The following is a 21,623-nucleotide window of genomic DNA, read 5'->3' on the forward strand; positions in this document are numbered from 1 at the left end:
TCCATGCCTTTACTGACTAAGAAACGCTCATGTTCAGGAGCAGCCCAGACACTCCTATTCATACTCCTGTCACTGCTGGACACATAGGCTCCAAGGAGCGCTAGCTCTGTCCCTAGGAGCCTCTGCTTGTGACTTGACTGTAGGTCTCAGGGCCTCCTATCTGAGAGGTGAGGAGGGCAAACTGGCCTAAAGCAGAGGAGTCCAGCCAGGATTCTCTCTGCCTTCAGAGCCTGCCCTGTGAAGCCTACTCTTTTGCCTCTATTGCTCTTATCTGTCAATTCTCTCTCCCTCCTATCTCCAAAAGTCATAACTATAACCTGATTGATCCTTCAAACTCTAAACCTAAGAACTGAGGAAACATGGCTCTCAAACATCCGCGTTACGCCTGATGATGCTTCAGTGCATGGATGTTTGTTTGTGCGTGCGCACACCCTAACATGTGAAAAGGAGTCACCAGATACTATGTTCATGGCTCCAGTGTCCCAGGCTGATTGATGCAGACATCCAGAAAAATACTTAGCTATGTAGGTCAATATATAACATAACTTGGGCTGTTACCACAGTATACGGTCCTATCCAGAAGGCATGTTATAACTCCTGCTGTCTTGAGTCAACTATATGAACAGATGAGGAGAATGAGCAGGAACATATATCCAGATAAACACATCTCACATGAATGCACAACACTGATGGAGAACGGAAACAGGGGCCAGTGCCGGGGGAGGCTTGGGATGAACGTGCTATCAGAGCATGCCACATGCTGGAGAGGCACATTCTAGAGAGTCCAGCTGAGACTTCATGAGCAAGCCAGGGGGAAGAAATCATTGCCCGGGGCAACACAGAAACACATTTTAGAACAGGATCTTCAAAATGTGAGAACACTAAGGACTCTCAAAAGAAACCCTGGTGACATTGGTGAGAGTCATTTGGGAAACCGTGGAAAGCCCTAAGGTGGATGAAAAAGCACGCAGAGTGGGGGTTAAGGAACTGACGGGCTCCTGGTGGCCGTGCACCTGTGCAGAATGGGAAGGAACAGGCCGCTCCCTCCTCTTCCCTCTTCTAGGCCAGTGGAACACTTTGCAGTCCCCAGTGCTTTCCTACTGTTGTTGTTGTTGTTATTGTTGTTGTTGTTGTTGTTGTTGTTGTTGTTCTTCTTCTTCTTCTTCTTCTTCTTCTTCTTCTTCTTCTTCTTCTTCTTCCTCCTCCTCCTCCTCTTCTTCCTCCTCCTCTTCCTCCTCCTCCTCCTCCTCTTCTTCTTCTTCTTCTTCTTCTCCTCCTCCTTCTTTTTCTCCTTCTCCTTCTTTTTTTTTTGGTACTGGAGATGGGACCCAGGGATATTCTACCTCCAAACTACACCCCCAGCCCTATTTTTTGACTCTTTATTTTGAAACAGAGTCTCACCGAGTTGCAAAAGGCCTAAGTAGCTGAGGCTGTCCTCGAACCACAATCCTCCTGTCTCAGCCTCCCAAATGCTGGGATTACAAGCGTGCGCCACCATGCCCGGCTCTCCTACTGACTTCTGAAAGTGGCAGTAAGTTGGCATTTCTGTGAGGCTCCAAGAATCCCACCAGCAACCTCCTCGGAACTTCACAGTTCCTCGGTGGGAAGAAGAACTTCTATCTCTCACTTCACAGAGAGGGAAACTGAGGCTCGAGTGTTATGTGGGTTCTGAAGGTCACTTCCAGAAAGTGGCAGACTAAGCCTCGCGACGGGCCCTCTCCCTCTCGCTCAAGCCGCACTGCGTGTGTGGCCTAGCTCTCCGTCTACCAAGTCTCTGGCTTCAGGAGGGTTTGTGGAAACCTCTCACTTGAGTCAAACCAGATATCTACATACATTGTTCACAGTGACACCCAGCGTGGAGACCCTGAGAAAGAGCCCTAAAGACACTGGCAATGTACCCCCATTCAGCGGTTTGGAGACATGCACAGCCCTAACCCACCGTGTGCCAAGTGACGCCTGACATGAGAATGCAAACCCAATGCCTACCTCTCTTTTGCCCACATTTCTACTTTTCTGGCTAGAAGTCTAGCATAATGTTTTGAATGCATTCATTCATGACTCCGGGGTTGGGGGCACTCTGATGATTAGAAGGCTCATTGTGGACACGCGGGTCCGAGCCCCGTGTGTGCAGGAGGTTTGTAGATCTGGTTTGCAGTTTGAGGTCTTGGAACACCACCGCGTTTCCAGCACTGTGTCTTTTTGTGAACGGGTCTGTCTTTAAGCCAATGACGATTTTGCTCCATTTAAAAGGGGAAAAATAAGCTCGAGTAGGGCAAAAAACAAGGGTAGCACATATGATTTGAATTACAGTCAGATAATCACCATTCACTACCAGTCCAAACTGGAAGGAAAGCTTGAATTTCTCCTCAGAGATTTTTCCCGGCTTAACTTTTAACAAGGGCTACAATTGAGTGTGGCCTTTCTGTAAAAACGAAGGAGGTTCAACTTATTTAAGGCCTTTACTGACTTCTCCAGCCTGCTATGAAATTAGTCCTTCTGGAAGAAGATCGTTTATGAGTTTCATTGGAAGTGGTAAAAATAGCACTTTCATGCCCCAACCCACTCTGAAAATATTCTACAGAAGTTTTTTTATTTTTTTTCAAGCAAAATTTCCAAGTGACAGTACACTGAGAGCTATTATTCCTCAGTTCCTCTCTCTGTGTTGGGGAACCCATCAACATGGAGACATTTGCTCCCTGGTGCTTTTCTTGCCCATGGCACGCCAAGGTGACCAGAAGTTTGTCGCGACCCGTGGACCTTTGGCAGTCATTCTGGCACATAAAAGGACTATAAAGTAGAGAATATATTTGCAGCTCGTAATTCCAATGGCACAGGTATTTCCTCCTGTCTTGGTTTCTCTGCAGCAGCATCCTCCCCTTTCAGAGATGAGAAGGGATGGGAACCAATGACATGCCTCCAACAGACAGTATCACACAAGCTGTGGGTGCTCAGAAACAGCCCTGGCTTTTGTGGCTGGAACAGCCTAGGGCCAAGATTTCAGCCCTGAATGTGCGGTAGAATTTCTGGGTGACTTATAAAAAAATCCAATGATCATTCTGCACGCAGAGCAGCACCATTTGAATCTCGGGGCATTGTACTGTTCTCAAGGACCAATGTTTGGGCTCTAGAATCAGAAAGGTCTGTGTCATATCATATTTTCTGCTAACTATTTTTGGACAAGTTACTCAACCTCTCTGAGCTAAGGTTTCTTCCTATTAAAATAAATAGTTAAAAATGCTCACTTTATAAAATGATTAAAATGAGATACATTCATATTTGTAAACACAACCTAGTGTATAAGTGACCCTTAAAATGTATGATAGCTTGATCTTTTGAACACTTAGCATTTTACCCCAGGATTCCCCTATTCTTAATTTTTGCTTTTCCCTTCAAAAGCCTAAATCATTGAAGGAAGGAAACACTTAATGATGGACATAAAGATTAAAAAGATTATCTCCTTGTGCATAAGAGCACACGTAGCCCACTGTATGCAGTTTCCAGTTCTGTGGATTCAAGCAACTATGGATTGAAAACATTCGGGGGAAAATTAATCTGTACTGAACATGTACAACATTTCACCTTGTCATTCATTATTCCATAAACAATATAGTATAGCGGCTGTTTAGATTGCATTAGGCATTGTAAGTAGTAATCTAGAGATGATTTAAACCATGAGATGCTTATATCTAAATACTATGTCATTTTCTATATGAGACTTGAGCAGCCACAGATCTGGGTACCCACCAGGATCCTGGAGCCAATCTGGGTATCCACCAGGATCCTGGAGCCAATCCCCTGTGGATACCGAGGGATGACTGTACAAGTCCTTCAAGAGTAGAAAAAGTCTTCCAGAAGGTCAGTGGAGTTGTGTAAACACTAGCAGGATAAAGTCCCTGACTCCCTTACTCTGGCCTCCCGATCAGGTCCTAGAAGGAACAAATCTCCAGTTAAGTTGAGGGATGAAGAGCAGGGGATGCCTGTGGCCCATTTCTTAGAAATGGTCTTGGAAAGAAATGGCAACTTGAAATTTTCTAGGTAGGTGGAGACTTAACCTCACAGAATCTCTATTCTACAAATAATTTTCAGGCCACAGAATGATTCCTAGGCAGTATGAAAACCACAAAGATGCCAGGCGTGGTGGCGCACGCTTGTAATCCTTGCGCTTGGGAGGCGGAGACAGGAGGATCATGCAGGTTCAAAGCCAGCTGCGCTGGCTTAAGAGACTCTGTTTCCAAATAAAAAAATATATTAAAAATAGGTCTGGGAGTGTAGCCCGGAGGTAAAAGGGTTCCCAGGAACCCCAGTACCACGATAAAATAAAAATAAAATAAAATGAAAATGAAACCCACAAAGAGTCATAGGACCTGTGGTGGCCTTGCAGATAGGAAGACAGGTGCGGAGCAAGGGCTGCACTGAAGGGTGACTGAAAGCCAGCCCAAGTGAGGAAGGAATGAGCAGCTTCCAATGTAGAGAGAGGTCACCAAACACTGCACATGTGCACCCCCCCCTTCCTCAGCACTATTATCAGCTCCTTCCGGTCTCCTTAGATAAAACCCAGAGTAAATGAGACGAACTTGAACTGAGAGAGAAAAAAAAGAAGCTCTAAATTCCACACCAGACCTAAGTGTCAAACCTGCCTTTGTTGTTGTTGTTTTTCTTAACCAATTTTTGAGGTATGGTGCCTACATTGTATAGCAGGTTCCAAGGGAGGAGAGTTTGGTAATCTTCATGAAAGAGCAAGGCAAAATAAAATGGGGAAGATGAATTGTTATCAGCACCTGAGGCTGACATCTGAATTGGAATGAATCAGAGCAGCAGTGTCTAAGCCTTTTTGTGGTCTCTGGTAGAACTGGGATCCAAGACATCCTACTAAATAAGCCTCATCATGGATGTGGAGAAGTGGGAACTCTAAGACATTGTTGGTGGGATTGCAAATTAGTGCAAGCACTTTGGAAAACAGTATGGAGAATCCTCAGAAGAATGGGAACAAATCTACCATTTGATCCAGCAATACCACTTCTGGGTATCTACCCAAAAGATAGGAAGCCAAACTACCAAACAAATGCATGTGTATCTATGTTCACAGCTACACAATTCACCATAGCCAAACTATGAAACCAGCCAAGATGTCCATCAACAGATGAATGGATTATAAAACTGTGGGATATACGCACAATGGAATTTTACTCAGCCACTAAAAAAATAACTCAATTGCATCATTTTCAGGGAAATGGATGGAACTGGAGGACATTATGCTAAGTGAGATTAGTCAGTCACAAAAAATAAGAAATTAGATGCTTTCCCTAATATGTGAGAGCTAGGGAGAAATGGGTCATAGGAGGAACTCTAGATGAAAAAGGAAATCCTATGGAGGAGCAAACAAGGCAACCTAAAGGAGGAGAAAGGAGGGGGGAAGAGGAAAATCTCTAAAACACACAATGTACTTAAACATATCGAAGTCAACCATTAAGCCAAGCAAGGGAAGGAGGGACGGGGAGGGAATGGGGTGGGAATTGGGTAGGGGTTAAATCAGCGATGTGTACATGTTTGTACACACAAGTTTTTTTACCCCAATATGATGTATGAATATAATGCACCAATAAAAAATAATAAATAAATAAGCCTCATCATAAGCCAACCAGGCACAATGAGGAATGGACATCTGGTCAGCTAAGCAGGTAGTCCTAATTATAAGACAACAACTAGGCCTTCCAGTTCTTTCCCCTCAATTGATACGCTTGACCAAATCAAGCAGTCCTAACCCATAGTCTGAGGCTCCCTGACTGGCCGTTCTTTCAGATTATAGGACATAGCTCACCATAATGTATAAAATAAAGTTGTGTACTAAAGTTAACAACTTCTGAAGTACAGCTATAACAATTATGTGATTATATGTTCCCCTGGATTAACATGTGGCCCACAATCCTTTGATATTACAAAACTCAGCTCTGCCATGGAGCTAATGTGTTTCATTTAATAGAAAGGGTTACTTGGTAATGTAACATACCAGTTCATCGTTCAGAACATTTATTGGGATTTAGCACTGTGAAGTAGATAACCGAGTGTTCCCCAGCTGCTAAATCTCACTTCATATATTTTAAACAATCCACTGTGCTGGTGATTTCTAAAACGTGAAAAGACGTCCTATCCAATGCACATTTTCAAATGTTCCTTCTGAAGCTACATCTGCTTCACATCGCCTCTTCAAAGTGCTCCTTCCCCTCCAGGGTTCCTTAGTGGTCGTATTAGAATGGACACAAGTCGAGGGCTGCATCCATTTTCTGAAATGTGGGCCTTAATATTGCGCACTTCCCTAATTCCTACAAAAGGGAGAGAGAGAGAGAGAACGCTGACACATTGGAAAACGTGTTAACCAGGCGATGAAGCTGTGAGGATTAACAAAATCAAGTTTATAAAGTGCAATCAGGTTCTCACACGAGAGAGAGAGGTGCGGAGGCATTTTAAAGCTATATTATTATTCTGAAGTGACTGGGTCATCCACTGAACTTTGTGCAATTTTTCAAGCTGTTCTGAAATGAGTAATAATGGCATGGCGTGTATAATACACTCAAATGTGTTGAAACTTTGGGTAACATTCCCGGTTTGATATTTAAAACACGTGGTCGGCTAGAACGCCTTACAGAGCTTTCACAATCTCCCATCTCATTTCATTCCACGCATTTGGAAATCGTGTTTTCCTCCCTACATTTCAAACGGGCCCTCATCTCTTGCCAGAATATTTTACAAGCAAGAAAATTAAAGCAAATCATTGATAAGAACATAGTTCTGCGAAACAAAGGGAATGGTATTCTATTTAACATCCTTAGTGCTCTTGTAAACTGGGTTCTGTGTGTTGGTCCCTGGGTCTGGAAGTGTGGTTACTATCTGGGGGGGGGGGGATTTTAAAAAGTTCTGTTTATATTTGTGGCTCTTTCTGAGGAAAAAAAAAAAAAAAAGAATGGCTTACGTAAGCAGATGTTTGAGCTAGCTGTTCTTTTGCAATTACACGACACATGCGCAGCCATGAAGCCTGGGCCTCTTTAGAAGCCCAAAATGAAGGCGGCGTCAACATCTCAGAAGGAGGGGGACCTCTGCCAAGAAGTCCGCTAATTTGACCTATGTAAATAAACCTTCTGAATAACTTGTACTCTAAACCTAGCCCAAAATAACTGCAGACTGTGGTCAACCACCCAAATGTTCTGGAATGCACGTTAAGTTCCTGGAGCCTGAGTTTTAAATATGGCATCTGAAAGAAGGATGCGAGTCCCTTCAAGCAACTGTTGGGTTTTCATGGTAGTGAATGATATGGAGTAGTTGTGTAAAGCAATGGATGATACTAAGAGGCAAAATATTTTTAATTAAAAAACAGTAAGAGGTAGTGACTGAGGAAAATTTGCCTGTTCAGGAAAGAAGTTCAATAGGCAGTGATTGAAAGAACAAGTTTTTAAAATATAACTTCTCCAAATCAATTAATGAACCCCAGAGGAACACTGGCCTCCATATATTATTACTCAAAACCTCATTACCCAAGTCGATGACCCCCCCTCACCCACACAGTCATGTTCCTCACGATTTCTGCTGTGTCTCCCAAAATACAGCATGCCATCATAGACGTGTTCTGGGCTCCCCACGAAGACTTTAATGCCATAGATTCCGGAGGCAGCTCTCAAAAATAAACAGATACATTAAATAAGTGAAGCCTTGGCAGCAGTACAATTTTGATGTGGTCAAAACTCCTTGGTATGGACAGTTCCATCGAGTCACATCTATTTTATCAGTTAAGGAAACTGTCAGGCATGGTAACCTCTTCGTGAGGGGCATTTTCTTCTTTCTTTGCTTGAACCTTGGCGCTCCTGTTAGCAAAGTGTGCGCGCACAGAGCAAACACACAGCCCAGCTTCCTGCCAACCAAATTACACGGACCACAAAGCTTCATCCTCCCACAACTTGACCATGTTTCCCAAGCTGCACAAACTGGTTAAAACGTCTGGGTATTACAGAGAGTATAAGAATGCGTGGGAGTGGATCCAAACGTATATTTTAAAAAACTTGTATACATGCTTGAGAAGAAAAACCAAATGACACAAAAATGAGGCAGAAGGAAAGTGATACTTCATGCAGAATTTTACTAAACATTTTTAAAGCAGAGTCCCTTTTAGAAATTAAATCTTACATGGAACCTCAGTATTTAATATGCTCAAATGTAGAATTGTTCAAGTTAATCCTAGGCAGGGGCAGGGGCAGCATCCATCTTCAAATCATCTTCCCAAGTCACTTTATTTGGTCAGAGATTTGCTTCCCTGGCAAATAGGATTGCCTCTGGACTTGTTTTATAGTTGCTCAATGATAGCTCATTAGCCTGGGTAATAATTAATGTTCTAAAGTGTTCTACATCATACAGTACTACAACATTTAACTGCGTGCACAGCACTTTTAACTTTCCTCTAGAGAAAACAGCACTAGAAAGGCTCACCATGTTATTTCTTTTATATAAAAATTTCACAATCAATCATCTCAGTGGTGGGTAGAGGGGGAATCAATTAAAACCAAAGATGGAACCATCCCTTTGGCATTCTAGCTTCTGACTCTGCATATGAATTGGACCATTCACCAAAAATGAAATTTTTACAGCAGAGACAAGCTTTTCATTTGCTCCTCGCTGAATCTGCAAGTCTTTGGTGCCAAGTATTTTGCTGGTGTCAATTAAGGCAGGCTTCTCAGATTTCCACAGGGAAATTACAATAATCTTACACCCTCTTCAGAAATAACATGTGGGATTTTTGCTAGGGAGACAATCGAATAAAGCCCTGACCAGTGGATTGCTAAGGGAAAACATCCTCGTGACAATCAAAAGGTGTTCTCCATCAAGCAGTACAGTGCAATTACACATCTGAAGACCTCGCTAATGACCCCTACTATCCAGAATCTGCCATAGTTAACTAAGGGATGACTGCAGATACAGCCTCTGAGAGCTCAGAGAAGGACCTAGTTAGTGACTTAATTTTTGGAAAGATTTCTGTGGAACATTGAAAGTGATTTTTCCCTTCCTTATACTACAATGCCTTAAATACTTTTGGCAAGTTGGGGAGAGAAGAGTGCTGAATCACGCCAGATCCAATGCAGCACTACTCTGGAAATGTCAACAAGTACTCATGGAGAGGTGGCCAGAGCTCAAGATGGACTGTGCTTTACGGCAGCACTGTTCTTGGTTTTCCTATGATCCGTCTCCCAGGAAGGCTGAACCTGGCAAACGCCCTTCCTGTCGCAGCCAAGGGTGGCGATGTTGGTTGGTATCTCAGCAGAGTCTCACTTTGGGTCGTTTTCAAAATGGCAGAAAGGGAAGATTAAACGAACTGCCGTAATTCTGACCACAAAATTCCACCCAGATCAGTGCAAGCAAGGAATTTGTTTTGCCCATCAGCACTCAAGTTTCTTTTATAGATCAGAGGGACCCAAGACGTTCTTTCAAGGCAATGAGAGAAAAGATAAAACTAGCCATGGAGTAATGAAGGCCAAAGTACCTGGCAGAGGCAAAACCTCTTGGGTCTTACAAGCCTCCCACAGTGAATGACCAACATGGCCTCGTTCCTCCCAGCTGAGATGCGGGCTGAGTGAGTTCAAAGAGTCCGTCCATATATTCTGATCTGATTGACTGACTAAATGGCAAGGAGCTCATATGTGTTGGCCTTTTGAGAAGCGTACTTCAATTCATTTAACCATCACCACGGGCAAGAGACTTCCAGCCTACATGAAGCCCACTGAGTCTACTATTATACTAGTATGCATTTCTGAACAGTAGACTACCCATCTTCTTGGCTACAGAATCTGAAAAACAAGAGAGATTTGTCCTGAGCAGCCATAGATCTATGACCCTCTTGGTTGCACAGCATTGCAATTGCTTGTCTACATGTCAGTCTTCTGTATTAGATGATATGGTCCTAAGAAAATGGCACTTGGCATCTAGCACAGATACCGGCACATGCTGGGTGCCAGTAAACATTTACTCCAAGAGTAACAGCCTCTATCAAAATCAGAAGATGATGGACAATGAAACTCTTAAAAGTCTCTTTCTCGTGCTTGTAATCCCCGCACTTGGGAGGCTGAGACAGAAGGATTGCACACGTTCAAAACCAGCCTCAGCTACTTAGTGAGGCTCTCAGCAACTTAGTGAGACCCTGTTTCCAAATAAAGTATAAAATAGGTCTGGGAGTATAACCCGGAAGTAGAAAAGGCCCTGGGTTTCACCCCCGGTAAAAAAAAAAAAAAAAAAAAAAAAAAAGTCTCTTTCTGGCCAGCAAGTACAATAATGGAAACTTGAAAAAGCAGGATAGATCTTATCTGATTTTCAATTATCTTTCTCTCTCTCTCTCTCTCTCTCTCTCTCTCTCTCTCTCTCCCTCTCTCTCCATTGAAAACAGGTCAGGGTGAACTGGATCACACACTCGGGTCACCTGAGTTGTATCTGGATCCTTGTCTGACTTGCCTGCCTGGCCAATTCACTGGTTTACAGATTGGCTTTTGAGGACCACAACAGGCATTTTTAAAGTCAGCCTTCCCTCTGCCCTGGGTAGCTGGGGCTTCTTCAAATCAAAGCCCAGATGTCAGAAGGCTCCAGATCACTGACATCCACATGTCTGTGAAACACAGTATCTGAAAACCCTTCCTGGAGCCAGTGGTGGCCAGGCTCCTGCCTGTGCTGAGGACTCATCTAGAAGGCAGGGTCTGGGTGGATGCGGCTGTGCAGCACGCCCGCTCTGGGCAGCTCCTGGGGAACAGCTGGGCTTGGCCTCCTCAGAGCCACATAAAGGCGGCTTCTGTCTTCACGGATACCTCCCCTCCCCTTGTCCTTGCTTTCCCTCCACTTGTTTCTGGCTCCGGAGCACCGGGAGCCTCACATTCACCATGTCCCCGCACTCTGTCCCAAGTGGATTGGCTTCTTTGGGTTTTGGTGTTCGGAGCACCTGGAGCAAAGTCAAAGTTTGACGAGCTCCCCGCCACTCCTGAAGGCACGCGGCTAGGAGGGCTCTGACGCTGCTCCACAGAGGGCAAAAGCCTGGCCTTCCAGAGGGGTCCAGGACCGGGCTCGGGCACAACCCCGCAGGCCTGGTGCACAGAGGGCCGGGCTTGGCTGCTGGTCTGGGCCTCAAACTCGGCCTCCTCCAGGAAGTCTCCAGGGCACACACAGGCCTGTCTTCCTGCCTTTACAGGCCCAGGCAGCTGAGGAGGCCTGCCTAGGGAAGAGACCTGGTCCAGCCCAGCCTCCTGTCAGCCTTCTCTCTTTGTTGTTGTTGTTGTTCTTGTTCTTGTTGTTGTTTTGGTGGTGGTAGTGGTACTAGGAATTGAACCCAGAAGCATTCTTCCACTGAACTATACCCCCAGCCCCTGTATTTATTTTATTTTATTTTTGTGGTGTTGGGGATTGAACCCAGGGGCATTTTACCACCAAGCTATACTCCTCCCAATCTGATTATTTATTCTTTATATTGGAACAGGGTCTCACTAAGTTGCAGAGGGCCTTTCTAAGTCGCAGGGGCTGTCCTCGCACCTGGATCCTCCTGTCTCAGCCTCCAAAATACTGGGATTATAAGCATGCGTCACCACACCTGGCTTCCCCAGCCTTATTTTTTATTTTGAGACAGGAATGAGGCTCAGTTGCCTAGGCTGGCCTCAAGCCTGTGGTCCTCCTGTCTCAGCCTCTCAAGTACTGGCATTACATGTATGCCTGCACCTTGAGCTATGACTGGTATTTTCAAATCAAGTCACCCAAGAGGAAGAATACAGGAGCAGCAGGCACCTGAGGGAGGAGGCGTGAGGAGGAACAGAGCCTGTGTGCCAGGTGTATGCACACGCTGCACACGAGGCAGCTCAGTGCTCGGGCTTTCCACAAAAGTGGCAATAAAATAAACTTGTATTCAAAATGCTTTGGATCAACTTCAAGTATTGTCCCCTGGGCTCCACAGCACGTCCCCTGGATCAATACATCAGAGCAATCCAGCTGTATTCATTTAAATACATCAACAGTGGCTTCCTGGAGCCAGTTTCCCGGGTCAAAAGTGATTTTCAAGACATGGAGGGCAGGCTGTCATTGGAATACAGTTTTACAGGCCCAAGTTACTAGCTACTAGAGTCTATGGAAAAGTACGCCTCTTTAAGTAAACTTCCTTTCTTCCTTTAAGACCTCAGGGAAAAATAACAATCCAAAGATATATACTTTTTTCCCTAAGTTCTTTCTACATGGAAGGTTTTTATTGCCAGAAACCACTTGCTGTGTGCAACATCGGGAGAGGTGCTGGGCCCCTTATCTGGATGCTATCTGGATGAAAAGGGTTTTCCATTTCACAGGGAGAATCTACAAAGCCCATGTTGCAGGAAATGAAGGATGGAGACAGTGAGACTGAACTGGCTGGGGGAGCGCGGATAAAGCAGTATCCTGGTGGCCTGGTGGACCCCCTGCGAACGCTAAGAGCTCTTTGACATCGCGGGCTCAAGGCACTGCTCCGCATTCCACGTCTCCCACCCTGCTTCAATTTCTCACCATCCCCTGCATCCCCATCCACCCGAGGCCCCTCGCCCAGAATCTCCCCCCTTTATCTGCTTATTCAAGCTTACACCAGTCTTAAAACAGACCTGCTAGGCATCGCAGCCCTGGCATTGATCAGCACGTCCCCGTGGGTGTTTTGCTTGTACCCTCTGAGACTCATCTGTAAAATGGGTCCATCTACTCGGCCTTGTGGGGACTTAGGAGGCCAGTATTGAAAAGAATGTCACAATGCTCTAAAGACGCTAGTGCAACACAAATGCAGACAATTGAGCCCTCTCTTTCGAGCCCAGATGTGGGAGTCGCTCACTTAACAACTGGCCTGGCCACTCACTTGGTGTGTATTTGGTGTGTATTTGGTGTATACTTGATGTGTACTACCAAGTATACTTGGTGTATTCTTGGTGTGTACTTGGCGCATACTTGATATAAAACACTTGTACTGAGGAGCTCTTGGGATTTGCCTTCTCCTGTTATGAGGCTTCACGGGTAGTATGATTGGAAAATAAAAACATTCACTAACGGACTGAAAAATAGATTTATTTTTTTTTTGCAGTACTGAGAATGGAACCCAGGGGCATTCGACCTCCAAGCTACACACCAAGCCCATGTTTTTATTCTTTATTTTGAAACAGGGTCTCACTGAGTTGCAGAGGCCTCACTAAGTAGCTGAGGCTGTCCGCGAACCACAATCCTCCTGTTTCAGCCTCCCAAATGCTGGAATTACAAGCGTGCGCCACTACACCTGGCTTAAAATGGATCCTTTATAAAATTACCAAAAATATACTGAGACATTATTATTTTTAAATATAATTATATCAGCATTACTAAATTGGAGCAACTCGGGTCAAAGACAGTCACTGCTCTGCAAGGAAAGGGGAGAAAAGGACCTAGGAAGAGTCGCAGAAAAGGCAGTCAACTAGGAGGATTACGCACACCATGGCGTGTGCAGAGCAGAAGCCACAAACAGCAAAGGATGAAGAGGGTCCCAGGAGGAATGAGGCCACCTCAGATGATTCTGCCCAAATGATCATCCTTGTGATCTAGCGCACTGGAAGCCATTTGTGATGAAAAAGATACTGTGACCATAAAACAATGGGATAAAAAGAAAAGAGTTAAGCATCACGTGCCCCAGCCCTTGACTCATTCTTGGCTCAACAGAAAGTCAGCAGAGTGTTGCAATATAACATATATTCTGCTTGCTCCAAAAGAAACCAACATCAAGAGTTTTAATTTTTCTTTAATTTTTAATCATGTCCAATAGCAATTTTGGTCTTGGTTTTACTCTTTCTAGAACTAAATATCCTCAGGTAAGAGGGCCTGCCTCCTCAGTTTGGTGAATCCATCAGGGCAAGATCCTGGATCCAGCAGTTATTGGATCGCACTGGGGAGGGAATGGCCCATCATGATTCAATGACAGAAAGCTCCCTGGTTGTAGTTTCTAAGGATTCAGGACATGATCACTGCTGACAGTCTTTTTAAAATGCAAAGTTACCATGTGGTAGTAAAAAATTTAATTTTTTTTCAGATTGTTCAAGCAGGAAATCTAAAGAGAACAGAATTATGATTATTATTCCAAAGGGAAGAGAATAATGATTGCAGACAGTGTCACCGGCTGGGGCTCTCTGCGGAATGAGCACCTCGTGGACTGGGGGGCTGACGCTGGCTCCCATGGGGTGCACTGAGTTCAATGCAGCATGCCTGCTTCTGTGGCTTAGCCACAGCCGTTAGGACCCATGCAGTGACGGGCCGCTAACAAAAATGCACATGATCACAAACACAGCAGGCAGAAGACAGTCAATAAGGAAGGTGTGAAAGACTAAGCAGAGACCCAGGAGCCAAGAGGAGGGCGGGAAAGACAGCCACAGTGATGATTTGTAGTGCTGGCCTTTGTAGGATGGCATCAGACTTGCCCAGTTAATGATTTTAGGGGCCTGTGCCACCAGCACATGAGGAGGGGAATCTGGGCTCTCAGGGTAGCCCTGCTCCAGGAGTACTTAGTTACCCACCCATCTTCCCCCCACCTGTGAAACAGGAGCAGAGATGCTACTGGGGAGAGTGGGAACCAGCCTTCCAGCCCCAGACAGCTGTGGTCAGAGCAGGAATGAAGCTCCATGTGGTGTCCCCTTCCAAGGTGCAGTACTGACCAGCCCCGGGGTCAATCCCGGGCTCTGACACCATGCCCATCTTGGCCATCTCCTAGCATGGATTGGGGGGGGGCATTCCAAGGTGGCCCTCCCCGTGCAGGCCAGGCTGGCTGCCTGCCTGGGTTGGAACAGACTTGCTTTCTCATTTACTCAAGTGAAAACCATATTCATTTTCAAGAGCTTTTCATAAATGACGTTTAAGAGTAAAGGACTAGAAAGAATGTCTCTTTGTGATTTGCTTTCATGAGAAAGCGAGGCACTGGCTCCTCAAGGTCTGTGTCTTTCCTACCAGTGGCCATGGTGTTTAAGTACCAACCTACGAATCTGAGCCCACGATGAGGTTGTAAACCTCCAGAAAAATGAAAGGAAAAAAAAAAAAAAAAACCTGTAGAAAAGGAAAAGAGGCATGCCGGCCAAATATTTCTCTCTTGGATTCAGAACCCGATAGGTTCAATTCCTGCACATTGATCCCAGAATGGAGGAGAGAGGTTGAAATCAATCAATTTCTGTAAGGACTCTGATGTTCAGCGGTGCTATATCATCTGCCCAAATTCATCTACAGCTATGGCTTTCAACACAAGAAGTGGCACGCACCTTCACTGATTTCTTTCTTCTACATTCTACCTATGAGAGTAAACAGGTGATAGTTGTCTTTCTGAGTCTAGCTTAATACGCTGAATGTAAAGATGTCCAGGTCTGTCCGTTTTCCTGCAAATAGCATGATTTTGCTCTTCTTTATGGCTGAACAATATTGTGAGTGTTTCATATTTTACTTATCCACTCAGCTGTTGATAGATACCTAAACTGATCCCTAACTTGACTATTTTGAACTGTGCCATGACACGTATGAGTAGGCAGGTGTCTCTATAGTATGCTGACTTTAATTATTTTAGATACATACCAAGGAGTGGTCTATCTGGATTATATGGTAGATATACTGATTTCCATAGTAGCTGTACTAATTTATGATCCTACCAGTCACATATAAGGGTTCTTTCATTTCTCTTCATCCTCACCAGCATTTCTTGTTTTTTATAATTTTGATGTTTGCCATTCTGACTGGGGTGAGATAGAATCTCAACGTAGTTGGCTAAAATGTTAAAGATTTTTCTATATAATTTTGGTCATTTGTACTTCTTTTGAGAAGTATCCATTCAGTTCATTTGTCCATTATGCGACTGGATTATTTGTAGATTTTTATCTGTGTGCTAAGATTTTTATGATTTATATATCATAAAATATATATCATAAATATATATTTATGTCATAAATATATAATACATATCATGTGTATTTATATATCATAATATATGTCATAAAATGTGATCTATATATATAATTAATCCTCTATCCAAGGAGTAGCTGCAAAGATTTTCTCCCATTTTGTAGGTTGTTTAGTCATTCCGTTAGTTGCTTCCTTTGCTGGACCAAAACTTATTAATTTGATGAAATCTACTTTATCAATTTTTGTTATCATTTCCTGAGCTCTTGGAGTCCTATTCAGAAAGTTGTTCCTGTGCCTCAATCTTGAAGTATTTTCCTTATGCTTTCCTCTAGATGTTTCAACATTTCAGGACTTATACTTGGCTTTTTTTTATCAATTTTGAATTGATCTTTGTACAAAGTAAGAGATAAGGATCTAGTTTCAATGTTCTACATATGGATATTGAGTTTTCCAAGCACCGTTTGATAAAGACACTGTGTTTTCTCCTAATGTGTTTTTGGCACCTTTGTCCAGAATCAGATGGCTGTAGCTGCATGAGTTTATTTCCATGTCCTATCTTCTATTCCATTGGTTCATCAAATTTTTATTGGCTGGATTGCCAAAAATATGTCCTCTAAAAAATGCATAGGGCCAAGTCTGTGTTCTTTGATGTGTTTGCAACCCATTGTGGGAGACAGATCTGTCAGGCCAGATGGAAGTGCTGCAATCAGCTCTGTGGAATATTTAGGGGTGGTCCTTTGCTAGGAAGGATGGAGGCACTGAAGGAGTGTTGCTGAAAACTCATTCCAAGGTGGGAGAGAGCTGTGGGAGCTGTGCAGGTGAGCCCAGACACAGGACACCTTTGAAGAGCACGAGGCTCCTCGCTGCCTTGCTCCATGGTGTCCTTCTGGAGCCTGGCCTAGCTCAAGGATTTTGTGAGTGAGTGGATGGATGGGGAAAGGGATGCTGGCCGAGCTATTCACATGGGAAGGAGGCTCAACGTTTAAGAAGAAATGAGGCTCGGGCCTGGGGCCTCTCACTGCAGCTGACACGTGTCCTGCTCCGGCAGCCAGGGAGACCCGAGTTCTTGGATGTCTCCATGCCACGGTCTCCATTAACTATCCTTCAAAGATGGCTCCTTTCAATCTGACTCTACCCACCATATGCCAAGGACCCTGGCAAATCAGGATAAATAGTTCCAAGTCAGGGCTTACTCTAATTCATCCTTCTGCAGTTTTTGACAACCTGTGACCACAAAGTGACTTTCTGACACTCTCCTCAATTTAAGTTGAAGACATTCTTTTGCCCTAACCCTTATTCTGATTCTACTTATGAATTCTGGCTCCTTGACCCAGCCCAGAAGTCCTGCCCTCAGTCAGCTCCATGCAAAGCTCTCACCTGCCCAGTGGGTACCGTCATCTGTACAGAGAACTGCCAGCTCTCTACAAAGCTCCTTCCGCTTGGGAAAATTCCCCAGGCTGTCTCCATCTCCCCACCCCTGCCTCTGAACCTTCACTTCTCTGCTGTTGTCCCATTAGCCTTTAGCGGCCAACGGAGTCACCTTCAAACTCCTCAGAATGCTTAGGAGACCCTTCACGTTCTGACATCCTCACCTCGCCCTACCTGCTCTGGCCCATTCCCTCGCTCCCGTCAAATCCATCCTGCCCTCCATCTCCTCTGCATTCCCTTCTCATTCTCTGAACTCGCCTTGTCCAATAAGAGTGCTCCCCCAAGACAAACACCCAGAGTCTTGTGCAGTGTGCAGCCTGCACAGCCACACACAGCAGTCCTGTCCTTTGGTGGTGTCTTGTCTTTGTATATCCTCCCCTGCACCTGAAATGCTCTAATTCTCCTTAAAAACCCTCTCCCAACTCCGTCATGTAAGTTATTCGCTTCCCTTCCCGCTCCCTCTCAGTAGCTTAAACAACTCTGATGATCACACATTCTCCTCTAATGATCTCCTTACCTGTCTGTCCCACTTGCTAGTCTGAGAGCGAAGACATGTGCTATTAATTTTTTTAAATTCCAAGTGCCCCGCACAATACCCGACACAGAAACAGTGTTCATACAATGTCTATGACATAGACAAGTTATCCGGTTCGTGTTTAGAACAAGCCTGAGCAATGCTCACTCACCATCTTGTCCAAGAGAACTATCATTTCTAATTAAGTATTTTAGTATGAATAAAGGGTCGCTAAGGCAGGCAATATCACCTACAACGTTTGAAAGACTCTAAAAGGTACTCACAGTCATTTGTTTACTTGGTGAGTACTTACTGAGCACCTCCCTAACCCCAGGTCTGGGGATAAAGCAGAGGAAACAGCAAATCCAGCCTTGCTGAGCTCACATGCTGGAGAAGGGGGAGGCTGCGGGCTAGCCAATAAGCAAACAGGCTAAAAACCTTCTAGTAAGCAAGATGGTGACAAGCCCTGAGAAGAAACGTCAGGCACAGGACCAAAGAGTGCCGAGATGTCAGGAGGGAGAGAGAGGAAGTTTAGACACAATACAGAAAGCTTCAGAGACCAAAACTGCCACGGAATACATGCAGGGTGAAATCCATCATTTACAAATATTTTAGCCGGGCAGGGTGGCGCACCCTTGTAATCCCCACGCTTGGGAGGTGGAGACAGGAGGATAGCGCAGGTTCAAACCCAGCCTCACTGGCTTAAGAGACCCTGTTTTCAAATAAAAAAATATAAAATAGGTCTGGGAGTGTAGCCTAGGGGTAGAAGGGTTTCCAGGAACCCCAGTACCACCAAAATATATAATCACCTTATCGGTAGTCGGCATTGCCAAATATTTTCTCTGCCTCAGGAAACAGTTTTTGTTTTACCTGTCCTGTACATCCATAAGCAGCCTTTGTTACAATCTCAGAGAGCTCTGAGTAGGCCAGCCGGAGGGTGGGGACAGAGGGCACTTCCAGGAGGGCCCTAAGGCAGCCCCAGCTGTGGTTTCTCATGGGAAGAAAAAGTAAAGAACACAAGAACTGAGCTCTTTTGCAAAGTGGAGGTTTCCTTCCTTCCTTCTTCCTTCCTCCCTCCCTCCCTCTTTCTTTCTTCCTTCCTTCCTTCCTTCCTTCCTTCCTTTTTTTCTTTCTTTCTTTCTTTCTTTCTTTCTTTCTTTCTTTCTTTCTTTCTTTCTTTCTTTCTTTCTTTCTTTCTTTCTTTCTTTCCTTCTTTGCAGTACTGGGGATAGAACCCAGGAGTATTCTACCTCTGAGCTACACCCCCAGCCCTATTTTTTTTTAATTCTTCATTCTGAAACAAGGTCTTGCTGAGTTACAAAGGGCCTCACTAAGTATCTGAGGCTGTCCTTGAACTGTGATCCTTCTGTCTCAGCCTCCCAAATGCTGAAATTACAAGCGTGCGCCACAACACCTGGCTCAACAGGGAGATTTCTAATACCAGTCCTGCCCCCCATCCTCACACCTGCTGCCAAGAATGAAATCTGTTTTAAAGTTCATTTAAAAACAAGGTACACAGGCATGGTCCCTCTGCTCACAAGAGGTGTGTGGAGGAGTTTCTTGTCCCCTCCTGGCCTCCACACTTTTGCCAATCATTTCTCGGTTTCCATTGCTTCATGCCTTAAACAGTGTGTTCCCTCTTAGTCCTCCCGCCACCTCAAGGAGGCAGGACTACTTTAGAGATAAAGGGATGGGAGGTTCAGGCAAAGAGAACGACAAGGTCACTGGCCAGCCTACACCACAGACATTCAGCTCCAGGTGTACTGGTTCTTCTTTCCCTCTCTAGCCCTCTTCGCGGCTTGAGTCACCCTGTGCTGTGCACACAGAAGGCACGAGGGTCCACAGGGTGGAGTTTGGCTGTAAATAAATGTATAAAAGTGTTGCCTCTGCAATTTAGTGAGACCCTGTTTCAAAATAAATAATAAAAATATAAGGCTGGCTATGTAGCTCGGAGGTAGAATGCCCCTGGGTTCAATCCCCAGTACAAAAATAGTAATAAAAATAATAGGTAGATAGGTAGATAGAGATAGGGATCCATATATATTGCTTTTCAAGGACCTTTAACAATGTTATTCTCATCAACGAGTTTGATTAATCTAAACAATATTTGAGTTTGACCTGAAACCTAGTTTTAACTTACACATTTGGACAAAAGACAATTTTCAAGGCTTAACGCCTTGCCTAATAAGAAGCTAAATGCTAAGGAGTTGTTTAAAAATAATAAAAAGGAATATTTCCAGAATTCCAACTTTCCTGAATCTGATAAAGCCCTAATTGAGGCAGTAATTTGAGCAGATAGACGGCTGGCTTCTTCCCCTAAGAGATTCTGGCGCTAAACGCTGGGGAAGGATGCAATTCGGGTGAGTGGCTAATAATTAAAGGATTTAATTAAGCATCGTCTGGGAACGTGTCTAGTGGCTCCGTGCGCGCGTTGGCAGCTCCCAGCGATCCGGGTGGTTCCAGGGAGAGAGGCAAGCATTGTTGGAGGCAAAGGAACTGGTTATTTGGGGAAAGATTTTCTAGTCCAAGAGTAAAAAAGAGACGTATGCTAACTACTGATTACACACATTTGGAGCGAGAGTTTCAATGAAGATGGTAAGAGGTTTGTAATTGTTTAACTCCCAGTTACCCACTGCTTTAAGCCCAGCATCTGCCACCTGTGCCGGCAAATGGAAGGCAAGGACGGATTCCCATTCATCTCTCTGTCTAGACCTGCACACAGTGTAGGTGCTCAGTGAACACACAGGATCAAAGCGGTAGTGAATAAATACATACCAAAAAGCATCTTAAAAAGCCATCAAATTAACTGGTCCTGATGGCACAGGCCTGTGATCCCAGCACTTGAGAGGCTGAGACAGGAGATCGTGAGTTCAAGGCCCGCCTCACCAGCTGGGCAGGACTCTCAGCAACTCAGTGAGAACCTGCTTCAAAACAAAAAGTACAAAGGATGGGGTTGAAGCTCACAGGTAGAATTTTTCCAGGGTTCTATTCCTCATCCCCAAACACACACACACACACACACACACACACACACACACAGCCATCAAAATATCATGTAATGTGGAGCCAAGAAAAAAGACAACACACTTACATAGGATATAAATTCTGTACTTGGTGTGATACAATTATGTAAATGAATATATGAAAAAGAACTTGAAGGAAGATCTCAGTGATTATTTCTGGTGGGTAAGATCACAGGTGTTTTTGTTTTGTTGGGTTTCTAAAATTTCCTATCTCTGAATATATATAAATTCGGAGATGTATGTATGTATATATATATATACATATACATGTGAATGCATATTCAGAAAATATATATTCAGAGATGTGTATATATGCACACATATGTGCATTTGCATGGCATATATCATATGTATATATGCTATAAAACACGGAACAAACATATACCAGAGGGAAATCGAGTGCTGTTATTTTCGGTGAGACACCAGACTCTAAGATAGACGAGCTCTGGGGGACGATCCATTCGTTTCCGTCACTCGCCAGTTCATTCACTCAGCCAACCAATAGCCAACTGGACACTCTTACCGCCTATGCCTGGCGCTCTGGGAGGGTGCTTGCGGTACACCACACTTTCAAAACGCTCGCATTCATTTTATTTAACCTCTGCAACTGTCCCTGTGTGGTGGGAACTTGCACTGTCCTCATTTACAAATGAGGGATCTGCTCAGAGCCACGCATCTCTTCCACAGCTCTCTCAGGACCCAAACCCAGGCATCTAACCCCAAAAGGGAGCTCTTTCCTGCTCTGCCTG

Source organism: Muscardinus avellanarius (genome assembly GCF_963383645.1).
Source record: "Muscardinus avellanarius genome assembly, chromosome: 4".
NCBI classification, from domain to species: Eukaryota; Metazoa; Chordata; class Mammalia; order Rodentia; family Gliridae; genus Muscardinus; species Muscardinus avellanarius.